General features: G+C 44.3%; 1 protein-coding gene across 3 annotated transcripts in view; it reads right to left on the bottom strand.

Moving 5' to 3' along the window:
- Positions 1 to 14052, bottom strand: part of LOC138624407 (thyroid hormone receptor alpha-B) — a 152339-nt gene that overhangs the window by 56524 nt on the left and 81763 nt on the right. For 2 of the 3 annotated variants that reach the window (XM_069704599.1, XM_069704598.1), the window contains one exon: positions 4362 to 4441. The gene's annotated coding sequence lies outside the window, so the exon portion shown is untranslated. Of the gene's footprint in view, positions 1 to 4361; positions 4442 to 4569; positions 6267 to 14052 lie in introns of those variants that run through there. The other variant, XM_069704600.1, reaches the window with a different exon arrangement.

The following is a 14052-nucleotide window of genomic DNA, read 5'->3' as shown; positions in this document are numbered from 1 at the left end:
TCGGGAGCACAGCATAGAGTTTTCTTTAACAGACGGAACATAAGAAAGCACACAAAAAATACAAAGTACAATTTCCAACTAATAGATGTTTTTTTTTTGTTTTTTTTAACAGAAGCAGAAAATGTGCTGAAGTCTTTAGGCCGGCGTTTACAGACACGTTATTCTGCCACGACAACTCGCAGTCCAAATCATCTAACTTTCTTTATATTTATTAAAATTACTGACGGGGGAAGAAGAAGAAGAAAAAAGTGTGAAGCTTAAGAAGACACATTTCCATTGTTGTCCATCAAAGTAATTCACTGAAACACCATGTGGCCAGTCAGCTCGACGCTCTTCCCACTTCTTCAATGACCAGTTGACAAGAATTCATCCTGACAGACTGTCACAACAGACCAAGACGTGATATTAAAACCCTCTGAAAAAAGGAGGCTATTGTTTTATGAAAAGCCTCGTGTGAAGACTTCAGACCGGGTTTTGGACTGTGACTGAAACCTATTACTAAAAAATTAAAACAGAAAAAAAAAATCAGTGAGAAGTCAGTGAATTACAATAAAGTATAGGACGAGTCGGACGGAGGGATTAGTTTTTAATTGGGCTACTCTGCTGCAGATTAATTATCCGGACTGGACTCAGTGTTTCTACGATGACGCCACAATGTCAAAAGAGTATTATATTCAGAAAACATCTTTCTGACATTAACGGTGAATTATTTTATCCGCTATCAAAAGTAGGGCATCCAAGTCTCACTCATTTCTCATCATTGGGCCGAGCGTTCTGACATTGGTCGGATAACATTATCAGCCTCAATGCATTTCAAAGTGGACACTTGTAACTCAGTTATTTTGCTTAAAGACATTAATGATTAAGATCTAGGAACGCAGCAGCGTCGCTTCTGCAGAAGTCTGACGAGCAATTAAAGACAGATGATCAAACAAGGTTTCAAACAGGGTCAAAGGTTACCTGGCGGAATGCCACAACTTCAAAATAAAAGCCTTCCTTTCAAATTAAAAGACATAGATGGGTCCAGGCGTGTTCTAGGTTTTGGCCTTGTCAGGTGTTTCTTTCAAAAGGCATTTAGGAAACGTGGTAAATTGTTACACTCTCCCTCTCTGAGCTGCATGAGTCTCTGCATGCACGTCATTCCCACACTGTGACACCCTGTCAGCAGCTAATACTGCAACACATTTGACAAAGAACCTCATTATGTCATTATGGACGATAAAAATAACGAAAAAAAAAAAAATCTGTGAAACTATAATCTACCACAAGGGGCTTTAGTTAGTAAAAACAAATATCTGTTACGTCTTCATTTATTTATTAATTTTTTTTTATAATAAGAGCTGCTCTGTTCCAACGCAGACTGCTGACACACAGATTATATATCACTTTATTTTTCCAATTTCACGTCTGCTGTTGACATGACCGACTCGCGGTCTGCACACAACACGCACTACAAAACGCCAACAGCAACACAGCTTTTGTGTGTGTGTGTGTGTGTGTGTGTGTGTGTACAAGGCGTGTGTGTGTGTGTGTGTGTGTGTGTGTGTGTGTGTGTGTGTGTGTGTGTGTGTGTGTGTGTGTGTGTGTGTGTGTGTGTGTGTGTGTGTGTGTGTGTAGCGTGGTGTGTGTGTGTGTGTGTGTGTGTGTGTGTGTGTGTGTGTGTGTGTGTGTGTGTGTGTGTGTGTGTGTGTGTGTGTGTGTGCTGCAGCGGGCTATGTCAGCAGCGGTCCTGTAGCAGCAGGTGAGATTTATGGGGTGTTAAGAATGCTAGCCTGGAGCTCAGAGATGGGAGTATGACCCTCCCCTACCCCCCCAACCCCCACCCCCACCCGCCCTGCCTGGCTCCTACTTAAAGACACACGGCTCCATATGTACACATACAGTACCCTACCCCTCCCTGCACACACACACACACACACACACACACACACACACACACACACACACACACACACACACACACACACACACACACACACACACACACACGTGCACATCAACCCCTGAACCTTATGGTGTGAGTGTAATGGCTGCACCCCCCCCCCCTCCTCAGACTCCAGCTCTGAAAGGCTAAACGTCCTGGGGCTAAACACACCTTCTAAAATGTCCCGCTTACCCTGTTCAACAATTTTCCTTCACCCCCCCCCCCCCCCCCCGCTGACTAAAGCCTCCGTCTCACCAGCGAGCACGACGACGGGCGGTGGGGATCGCTTTGATCGCTCTTGAGAAGGGCATTGAGAGGTCGCTGCCGCGGCCACTGACGAGCACGTTGTACGCGCCGCGAACCACGGAGTCTTTTTGCCCTTTACCGGATGACATTGAAGACGCTGTCGGTCCCTGACGGGGGAGTGTAGAGTTGCATTTTCTCTCGCAGTTGCTAAATATTTCATAGCTTAAGTGAGCGAGTAAACACATACGTACAGATCCTGTAAACAGTCCTTATATCGTACTGACTGCTCACTTACTGCTGGCGCAATTAAATTATGCTGTATTGTTTGATTTGAGCAGTTCAGGAATATATTTGTGCTCCAAAGACAGCAAAAACATGCCTTTGGTTAATATTATATAAATGTAGACGTAGGTTTGCCCGTGGAAAATCATGTGAAGTTTCAAATCAATAATCCAACTGATTTTTGTGCAATAAGAAACCCTCAGGCAAAGCAACTTTTACTCCGGTCAAACCAGGCCACTAATCTCTCTGACCTCGCAGGGGTCAAAGGTCAATGCCCCTCGATGTCAAATATTGACATCCGCATCATGACCAAGTACAACGTGGGCAAATATTTACAGTGCAGTACTCCATCGTAGCTGACCAAACCAAACCGGGATGTTGTGCTCTTTGCCATGGCGACGCACAAGAAAGGGTTTGCAAACATAAATCGCTAAATTAAATGGCTTCTGTCCTGAAATTACCTTTTTCTGCCCGGAGCAGCAGCTACGCATGCTGATGTCACATGAGTCCATTCCACCTGTGACTGACAGCAGCCCTCCTCTGGTGTGCCATGAGCTCGATGTCATTAAAGCCATTCTCAACAAACATCTGTCCAAGCAACTTTGTAGGTTATTCTGCCTCGCTCGGTCTGAGCTGCTCTGCATTATCTGCCTCCGCTGCTTCTCCAAAGCTGAAGGGACTTAGAGCGGGATTAAAGCGCAATTATACGCTTTCCCCCTTTCTCTCCAGCTGTGAGAGGAAAGGAAAGGAAAGGAAAGGAAAGGAAAGGAAAGGAAAGGAAAGGAAAGGAAAGGAAAGGAAAGGAAAGGAAAGGAAAGGAAAGGAAAGGAAAGGAAAGGAAAGGAAAGGAAAGGAAAGGAAAGGAAAGGAAAGGAAAGGAAAGGAAAGGAAAGGAAAGGAAAGGAAAGGGCGTCTAAATGAAGAAAATCTAAACGCTCTGCAGGAACTTTTTGGTATTCAGTTGTCGTCGGGCTGAGAAACAACTCACAGACAAAGATGATGACGGCTGCGTTCAATTTCCGAAGTAAATAAATCACCAGACAGGCGAGATTGCAGAACAAATGTCGCATCATCAGCTGCTCCTTCTCCCTCTGATAAATTAATATTTGAATGGAAACAATCTACAGTAATCAGTCGATCCGTGCACACTTGTCAATGCGCCGTTTTCACAGCTTTACGAGTGTTCAGTTTGACACCACGGCAATGCCAGATTTCTGATTTACGTTTTGGCCGAGAAGAAGCAGCAGCACATTTCACTGGAAACAAAAGCAACAAAGCTCCGGAAAAACATTGGATTTCTGGACACAGTCACTTATTGTTAGATATTACATCCAAATACATATATGCTTGATATCGAACAGTGGAAATTAGTTTTTGGACTTTTCATTAAAGTCTACAGATGTTTTCTCTGTACCGAGTTGACCTGATCAACTACAGATTTAAACCTACAATAACTTCTGTAAATGTGAACAAGAGCTGCAAGATTTGGGTAACAATTCTGTAGGTTTATCTCCACAATCGACCCCTTTTATAACCGAGCAAGTGGATCAAACAGAAACTCTCCTCATAGGGCATGTGGAGGTTCCTCAGCTGATCTGTAATCAGCTTATAGAGCAGAGAAATTGGCCATGTAACGTCAACATGCTGCATATGTGACACATCACTGCTGCAATTAGATAATGAACTGCGATGAAAGCAGCCCCGACTGCAAGCTAGCGGCTCGCTGTTCATGTACACACACGTACACACACACGCACGCACGCACGCACGCACGCACGCACGCACACACACACACACACACACACACACACACACACACACACACACACACACACACACACGCACACGCATACGCAACGAACATGGATTTATTAAAACAGGCGAGGAGACGGGCAGAATCACAACCTACCGGTCATGTTGTGTGCGTTTGTGTGCGGTTTAAGGATTTCCCCGGGCCTCCTGCGCTGCGTCGTCCGCCTCGTCTCCGTCCTGGAAGACATAGAAAGAGGATTGTTAGGGTGGGTGGGTGAAGACGGCGGTTGGAGGAAAGAGAGGGATGCAGCGTAAAGAAAAACAAACAAGGCTGTACAGTACAAAAGGCCAGTAAAGACACCTACCCCTCCTTCCCCTGAAATCCCGTCTGTCCTCATTCCTAAAAGCTCATTTTTCTCGCTGTTGTTTCTCCGTCTGTACTTTCCTCTGTTCGCTGCTTTCTCCTTCATCTTTCTCCTTGTCCCTCCACAGCTCGTATTCGTCCTCCCGTTTCCCCGCATGTGGTTTTTTAGAATTTTTTTTTTTTTGTCTCTCCTCCCACCTCCTGCTGTTCTATTCTTCACTCCTCTTTCTCTCCGTGTTTTTCCTTCCCTCTCTTCTTTTCTTTATTTAATTTTTTTTTTTTTTTAACCGTGGCCTCGGGGAGCCTTCGGCCTGTTTACCTCTCAGACAGATATGAAAGCCAAACATTTATCTACGGGCCTGTGTCACAGTCATGCTCTAATAGATGCAAAAACACCCTCCTACCGCGAGCGCGACTGGTTTTTAACATCAGCGGTGGAAGCTGAGACTTTGATACTCACATCAGGCAGATGTTAAAGACTTCTGCTGCAGGATCTGACTTTGAAGTTTACCTGCTCGCCGTCTCAGGTGAGAAACTAGCGCGGGGATGAGCGAGCTGCGCTGAACGACTACTTAAATGTCAATCTCCTGTTCACACATGACGTACAGAGCTGGATGTGTTTCGCAGAAGGACCGGAAGAATGGAAAAAAAACAGCTTTGATTGGTCCAAAGTTAAAAAACAGTAACTAGCTCAGTTAGTTACACGGTTTACCCAATAAATGAAATGAAAGTCAATCCCAGTGCATTCAGTGTTTGACTTTTGCTTGTTTTTGTTTTCACTTGTCTCAGTGATGCTGATGAGATTTATTGCTTAACGAAGCAAAACTTAAACATTTCAAAATGAAGATGTATTAGTTTGGATGTAGCCTCGGTATCTAAATTTTGTATTTTTTGGGGGATATCAAACCCTACACATGCTGCTTTTTCACGAGAGAAAAAAAGAGAGACCGAATGAGGGAGAATATCCAGAAAAATGTGAGAAAAAAAATCTGTGAAACTGCGAATGAGGAAGGACGGAGAAAAGAAAAGTGCTTTAAGACGGTAAGGGAAGGAGGAAGCTGAAATGACAGAAGGTATGCATCCGTGTGTGTGTATGTGTTTCCTTCTAAATATTGATCTAAGAGCCCTGTGTAATTCAGAAAGCGTTGACATCTTGTGTTGTAATAATTTCTCATCTGACATCTGAGGTATTTAAATTGCTAAAATAACAAAATGTATCCTTAAACACTTTTTAATTTAACACTAAATTCATCCACCAGGTTTTTTTGGAACTTCCAACAGAGACGAGTCAATCTGTTGATGAAGATGGAAAAGTTCTGGAAAGTTCCCTTTTGGCAATTTAGTCCAAAAAAACAGTTTGACAAATGCCTTCTAACTCAAGGTCCACTTACTGCCTTCCTCCAGAGTTTTCCACCAAAAGTCCACCTGCTGCCGTTGCCAAGGCCAACAACCAACTTTCACAATCCATTTTCTCAAGTGGTAAATCAGAAATTGAACTGTACACCGTGGTAGAGTTATATCCATATTGCCCACTCCTAATGACGTGCCTGTACGTGAAGGAAAACACATTAAGTTGGTTTCACCACCGAGTGCCAAAAAGACTCCGGTTCCATTGACTCCCATTCAACTAGTCTCCTAAAATTCTTCGTCAATAAAACTTCTCCACGAGTTATCTCGGTGTTGTCAGCTAAAGTCGCTCCTTCTTATTAGTTTTCTGGCGGTCCATCTGAAAATAATCCCGTCGTTAATTAGAGAATAAGCAGCGTTTTTTTGGGGGGTGGGGAGGGCGTGTCTGTTTGATTGACAGACCATTCAACAAACCGACGGGGCGACGTCGCTGTTGGTTCCCCTCTCGGTCTGGGTTGAAAAGTGCATTGAAAGAATACGGACGTGCCACAGAGACAACAGATCAACTCAGTCAAGATGGGAGGTCAACTATTTCGCCCCCCGCGCTGACAGTGTGTGACAGGCGCCGAGTCCGATCCGGCCTCCCACACGACAGAGCAGAAGATGATAGACGGCTCCGAAGGCAAGAGAATTGAGTCGAGCAGCTTGGGTGTCTCAATGAGAGGACGAGCTTCAAAGCGAAGCCTCTTCATTTTTTTTTTTTTGCTAACTCCCCAGCAATGCTATCACTGCTGCCAGCGCAGCCTTTTCACCATCCTGCCGACATGAATGCCTCCTTTTGTGGCAGTGAAATTCCACTGGCAAGTCTCTAATTAGCTGGAGGGCTCTTCCCCTGCAGGGCCGTGTGGGCCAAAAAATAAAAAATAAAAAGAGAGATTAGAGAGGGAGGTAGCTCCGTGAGAAGGAAACTGTGCAAACAATAAGGAAGCTGCATGGAGAAGCTGTCATGTGATGCTCTCCGGTTGGAACCGACCCATAATGAGCGGACTGAAAAGTGGGCGGTGTTGGTATTCAAACTCCGACAGGTGGTTAACCGACGGGCGGTATTTACATCGACTTGCCGGGGGAGTTGCTCACCTGCAAAAACTGTTGGGCCCGTCGACAGCTGAAGATCAGCTAAACGCTAATCAGCGCTCATTAGTAATGTGACCGGTCGTCTCACTTCCTGAGATCAGATTTAAAGGGCACTCTGCTGGGTTCACACACAGTAGGTTTGTTTACCCCCCCGACAAAGAGCAGTTTATATATTTTATAGCCTCTTAAAAAAAACAAAAAAACTTTAAACGGAGGGCTTTCGAACATGCAGGGAAAGGTTTAATGAAAGACGTGACCGAGTCGGATTATGAGAAGCGTGGGAAAAAAAAATGTGCATCTTTTGGCTTTAACCATAATTTATAGGTTTGTGGTTGAGTGTCCTTTAAAATGGTAAACTTTTATTTGAAGAACACAACTATCCTGTTATATTATTATGTTATTAGGAAACGCCTTGCTGTTTGTTCTATGACACGTTGCCTCGGTGTTGTGAGCGTTTCAGTGCAAGCAACAGCTCCGGCCTTGTGTGCATTTTGACGGGTGACGGATTTCAGTCGCGCGAGTCACGTGCTCCTCCAATATTTGCACTGACTGGATAACTATCCTACACAGTGTTACCTAAATGACAGGTAACAGTGTGCCGTGTCTGAGGTGGGGCTGAACTTTATCTAATTACATTATCCTGCCTTCCAAAAAAAAAAAAAAAAAAAAACTAAAACTGCTGCTTTAAGGAAGTTTAGGAGCTCCAGATACATGACTTCCTGTTTCCTGTTACCTAAGCAACCATACGTTTCACAAGTAGGTGTAGGAGCCAGTATTTAGCATTTTTACAATAATTGATATCGGTATTTTTTTTTATATTTAATCGCACATTATTTATAAGAAATATTCTATAGTGACGTGAAGAGTGTGCAATAATTAGAGATACCATAGAAACCAACTACATCTCAAGCAGATCCGGATCCATAAAGAGGTTGATCAAAGCTGCAGGACGCATTCCTGAGATACGTTTGAAGTTGCCATTTGACCCGAAGGCACAGAGTATTAAAATAGCCTCCAAGCAGGAATATCTCATTATCTGATTCTTCTTAATTACCCTACAAGCCTGGACGTATGACAGAAAATCCAAGAGGGGACTCTTCGATAAGATCCATCCAGTCTTGTGTTCAGTGTGACTGATTGTTTAATGACCCGTCCGACCTCACCTGCCCTCCAATTCCCCCAACGGCGCTAACACGGCCTTACACTTCTCAAATGGAGGCTGTAAAAGCCTTGCCCTGTAAGTACAGTTTATGGTGTTTTAACGGCCTGACTGCATACTCTTGTTGAAGCAAATTATGAGATGTTATTTCAGAGACTGTTATAAAATAACAGTAATTGCCCTGCTACTACAAATCAAAAGGCAATGCTGTTTCTCCACAAGAGAGCAAAGGCGGTGGAGTTGTGGCGACTTAAAACGTTCTGCGTTTCCAGAAAAGTGACTTTGCAGAAGCTAGTTTTGGGGGATTTGTGTTTCCCCCGCCTAAAAAGAAAATACACAATAAATGGCAAAGTGCCGTCGATAAGATCTCACCAAATAAAATACCCACTGTGGGCTTCAGGAAGTCTAAAACAGAACCATAAAAATCCTCCCCGCTTCAGAGGGCATTCAACTGAAAACATCTTGAGGGTGAATTCTGTCAGCGGGCCCCAAGTTCACCGCTACACCCCCCTCTCGAGAGGCGAATGTAAGGCTTTGAACTTGCGGGCAGGGAGAGGCGTGGGGAATTCACTGGCCTGTCAGGACTGTGAATGATGGTGGATGGAAAAGATCAGATGCTGCCTCGCTGTTCTGCCCTCGGGGGGGGGAAGAAGATCCTCTGACACGACAGGCCGAGCCACGCAAAGCTTGAAAAAACATGGCAACTGATGAAGAGCTCAAACTCATATGAACACACAAAGGGCCCCAAATTACACCTTCGATTTCGAGCAAAAGACATCGTAATTAACGATGAAATTTGATAGGACGTTTTTCGACACGTCGGTTGCCTCCGGAAATACTTTTAAAGGAGTTCTCTTCTAAATGCTTCTGAAAGGAGACCCGATCGGAAGCAACGAGCACGGCGCAAGGGGTTTAATTCAATTGTTGATTTAAGTTGGGAACTTTCAGGCCAACATCCCACTGGTGTCACGTATTTATCAGCACATTGCATCAAGGATACTCTTGTCTGTGGGAAAGTGCTCAAAATCTGCAGTGGCTCGGTATGAAGCAGATCCTAAGTGGGACTTAATTTTCTAATGCCATGCATTACCACCTGCATACGATCTCCTCTTTCCACTGCAGTTAACCTTGACCCCTTCCCACTTATTCAAAACAAGTCTCCTTTTTATCTCGTTTGGGAAAGGAGCGTGTTGCCGACAACCCGCACAGACCAAACGGCACGAAGGCAAAATGCCATCGAACAATTGCCGTAATTGAAGAGTGTCGTTGCCAGCAGCCTGAGGGATCACAAACTTGTCTGGCAAAAAAAATCTCTGCTGCTGTTACGAAAGTGGTGCTGATTAGTACCGAGTGTATGCCCATGTTTATGTGTGGATTTGACATGTTTTCAACTATCTCATGATTAACCTCAGCCCGGCTCCGTTGGCCTGTTGCTCACAGTTTCAGTTGTTATTGGCAGGACTCTGAAAGGGCACTCAGTGACAAGGAGCTAGATATGAAACGATACGAGCAGATCTAGTCGTACCCGACCGTTTTGGTGAAGAAGGACCGGAGCTAGGTGGTAAAACTTTCGCTCTTTGCGTTGTAACTGCAAAGGTGAGATCGCAGATACAGGCAGCTGAAATGAGTTTCCTCTGTCGGCTGATCAGCTGTAGAGATAAAGGGAAGGAGCTCAGAGTCCAGCAGCCAGCAGCGAAAGAAGCCAGTTGAGGTGGTTTGGAAATGTGATTAGGACGCCTTCCTTCGAAGGTTTTCTGGGTAGGAGACCCCCCCGGTTAGACCCAGAAGGCATTGTGTAGACTGTATATCTCAACACCTTGGGCGATCCCAATATACCAATGTATGGACTCGCGCAAACCTGCTGCCAACGCGACTCGACCTTGAATAGCAGCAGGAAACGAATGGATGGCTGAACATATTTTACTCAATGGTGATTCTTTTAAAAGCTGCTCCTGTAGTCTCAAAAGAGACCCGAGGTCTACGCCCATTACAAAGCGTCGATTGTCAACGATTTACAATGAAGCTTAAGCGGATAAATTGTGAATTTAGGCGAAATGGCTCAAGCAGCCAGTTCAGGCAATATATAAAAGGACAACAACAATTTATACATTACAACAAGAATACAACAGCCAAATCTAATAAAACCTAAATGACTTTAAATGAGCACAGCTGAAAGCAATTAGTTTATATTTAAAAGGGGGGAATTACAGTTCTGTCTTTTGACCGTGGCTTACAGTACATGATAAATAATAATTAACTAGATGTAAATAATCATGCTGCATTATGTTTGTAATGTCACTGACATGAAAGCTAACAATGTTAAACGAACTGCACTTTCATTGTTGATCAAACTGGATCTCATTAGGAGCGTTTCGGCTACCAAAGAGACGCCGATATTTAGGGCCTTAACGATGTCATGTGTCTGCGGTCTGTAATGCCCATCAGCGAGCACACACACACACACACACACACACACACACACACACACACACACACACACACACACACACACACACACACACACACACACACACACACACACACACACACACACACAAACATTTCTTTTGGTGGGAATCTGTTTGTCATCTGGGATTGATGTAAATTCAGGATAAGAAACAATGTCTTCATGCTGTTTTAGCTGTTTTGTGCCATTCAAAAACACGGGTTTTGAGTCTGAATGTCAGCTGAAAAGCGTCAGATGCAGCCGACAACATGAGGAATCAATTCTAAAAACCCAACTGTGAATAACATAATTTATTCACACATGCGTGGATGTGCGCGGTCACACACACACACACACGCAAAGTACAGTACATGTCCTTCAGACCATCTGGGTGTCAATCTACTCAGGTTGTGGATGGTGGTGAGAGGAGGGGAGGGGGGGGGGGGTTGCAGTATGTTCGCAGTGTCACTCCAAGGGCGGACATTTTTTTTTTGTTCACTATATGAGCGGTCACAAAATTCACGGCGTTCAGGGGGATGAGGACTAAAGAGACGTGTGTGTGTGTGTGTGTGTGTGTGTGTGTGTGTGTGTGTGTGTGTGTGTGTGTGTGTGTGTGAGGGGCAATAAGGAGAGAGATCATGAAGAAAAAAAGGCAGCGAGGCCGAGGCACACAAGGCCTTGTTGATGAGAGCTCGCACAGCTGGATAGTACAGTGTCGACGGGGGGTGGGGGGGTTAGGGGGTCAGGGCAAAGGTCACGGCGAACAGGGATGGAGACAATGCAACAGGGCTTGTCAGGATGAAAATTTACTGTTTGGTCAAGCTGCAAATAGCTTTGCTCCAGTGCCCTCGGCGCTGTATCTGCATGAAGTATGTGTGGAGAAAAAAAAAGAAAAAAAGGGGGGTCAAAGAAAAGCTAGACCTCTGAAAATCGCTGTCTTTATATGGGTATGGCGAGGGGTTAAAGGGAGGAAAAAAATATAGCATGTAGCATCAAATAAAGTTAAACACTCAGTTAAAACATCCTAAAGATGGCTTATTTAATTGCTGTAAGAACTGTCGGTGTAATTAGATTTTAATTCAAGTTTAAAAAAATAAATGATTAGGATGATTCTCAAACCAAAAACCAAAGTACAGGTTTTGCAACAGTGTACAGTCAGTGCCATTTATGTGCTTGGACCTGATGCCTCGTAAAAAAAAAAAAAAAAAAATCTGGGTATTTTTGCAGCGCTGACCAAATACCACAACATTCTCATTAAAGTTTCATCCAACATAAACAAGGCCTTGACAGGCATTTAAAACAAAAAATGGCTCCCATGGATAATCAGGCAATGCTATGTTTACGTTGTAATTTTCTGTCTTCAGTGTTTTCTGTGCTACGTGCAGGACTTTGAACTGCTCGTGTGTGAAACATGTTAATGAAAGACCGTGTTTGTCCTCATGACACAGAGGCTCCAGAAGGTGGATCTGAGTCCAGATCAGTACCCTGACTTCATCCCAGAAACGCCCCAAAACATAGCTCACTTTGAGGCCTCATATCTAATTAATTATGCAATCATATTTAAAAGGACCACCAGAACTCTGATCAGAAGGAGTGATTTGAGCAAATGACACTATAAGAACTTGTGAAAAAGTTCTATTGACTTTGTATTTAATGAGCGAAATTGACGCTTTTTGACTGCGAATCTATGGAGCCAGCTTTTTGGAGCCCTGGTGTCCCTCAGTGGTATTGCACTTTAGCATTGGTTTCACTACATTAATTTTTACATGCAGTCTGAGGGCAGATTTTTGTTTTTGCTACCTTCAGGTATAGCCAGGCTAGCTGTTTCCCCCTGTTTCCAGTCTTTATGCTCAGCTACGCTAACCTCCTGCCAGTTGTCGCTTCGTATTTACTGTAAAGACATAAAATTGGGGGCGGATGATTTCCAGTAAGACAAGTGTCTCAAAAAGAACTTCAAACAATTCATGTTTACATGTCTGCAAGTGACACGGATATTTCTGAACTGCACACTCGTCTGCAGAGTCGTTTACTGAGTGACGGCTATGCAGGTCTGGTAAGTCTTCCACAGAGCGTGCGGTTATGTAAACAAACCGGACTCCCAAACATCGACGCAGACCTGAAATCTGTTGCTGAGGTCCGCACAATCCGGGAAGGAAAAAAAGGAAAGCACAACGGGTGAATGACAACAGCTGGGCCCGAACCAAAGCTCAAGACGAGCATTAAATCACCCCGCCGGCCTCGGCGGGCCGGCCCAGAACAGAAGCTATCATCGTGGAGCCTAAATGCGATTAGTGTCCGGTGGTAATCTAGGGCCTATTCATTCCTGCTTAGAGTAGGTGACACGTTTGATTCAGAGGATTAGTCCACCTCTCCTCACCGTTGCAAGGGAGGAGGAAATCAAAGGGTCCACGTTAGGCGGGGGAGGAGGAGGAGGAGGAAGGGAGAGCGGTATAAAAAAAAAAAATTAAAAAAAAAGGAAGGAAGGAACCCCCGCTAGGAAGGAGACGAAGGAATATCAAAGAAAACGGGGAGAGGAGCGAGAGCCATGAGCCCAACACTCTTCCATAATTCAGGCGGACAGTTCCCTTTGTGCAGCCGTGTCATTAACATAACGCGGCTGCACCGGCTTTCTTTTAGTTAGCGCCTTCACAACGTACACGACGAGAGCCCGAGAGACACCGGGACCCGTCTGAGGCTGCAGGTTCCTCCGCTCGACGGGTTCAACGGGGGAAAAACTCACTTGGCCCGTAACTCCACGCGTCTCGTTAACCTTCGCCAACATTGATTTAAACAGATGATGGAGAAAAAAAAAAGGATATATGCCTCTGCATCTCTGTATGACAACTTCTGTTGCTCAACTGTAAGTTTTCTCGACACCGGAGGCTGTGTCGCAACTCATCAGAGCAGAAGTAGAGCGAAACGGATGTTTCAAAGAGTAGCCAGGCATACAAACGCTCAGGCGGGCGGGGACTCAAACTGCTGAGTCATGCTACGAGGCTCAATCTTAAAACAGCCATCAGCAAGTATGTGTACAGGTTGGAAATACAAAAAAATAAATAAATAAAAAAAAACGCCCTAAAAATGGCTAAATTTACTGCAAAAATAAACAGCACGAACCAATGATTCTGTTTGTTGCTTTAATTTACTGCACAACGACGAGAGGACAGCCGACACTAAACACGAGATGAGTCTATAATCTATAAAGCACACACATCCGGTGAGCCTTAAAACACACAGAGCGACACCAGCAAATCAGCACCGTCATTTAAATGTCAAACAGACGTTAAATAGCTAGGTGTTTACAAGGCAAGACAAAAAAACAAAAACAAAAACAAAAAAAGTTATATGTCTATAAAGAAAAACAACAACAGCAAAGCACTTCACTGTAAATGTGCAGG

The sequence above is a fragment of the Brachyistius frenatus genome, unplaced genomic scaffold (genome assembly GCF_029030835.1).
Source record: "Brachyistius frenatus isolate BFR_SWC_R1_liver_20210118 unplaced genomic scaffold, ASM2903083v1 Contig_51, whole genome shotgun sequence".
Classification (NCBI taxonomy): domain Eukaryota; kingdom Metazoa; phylum Chordata; class Actinopteri; family Embiotocidae; genus Brachyistius; species Brachyistius frenatus.
Note: the sequence above shows the minus strand (reverse complement) of the source record. Positions and strands in the feature narration are given on the sequence as shown.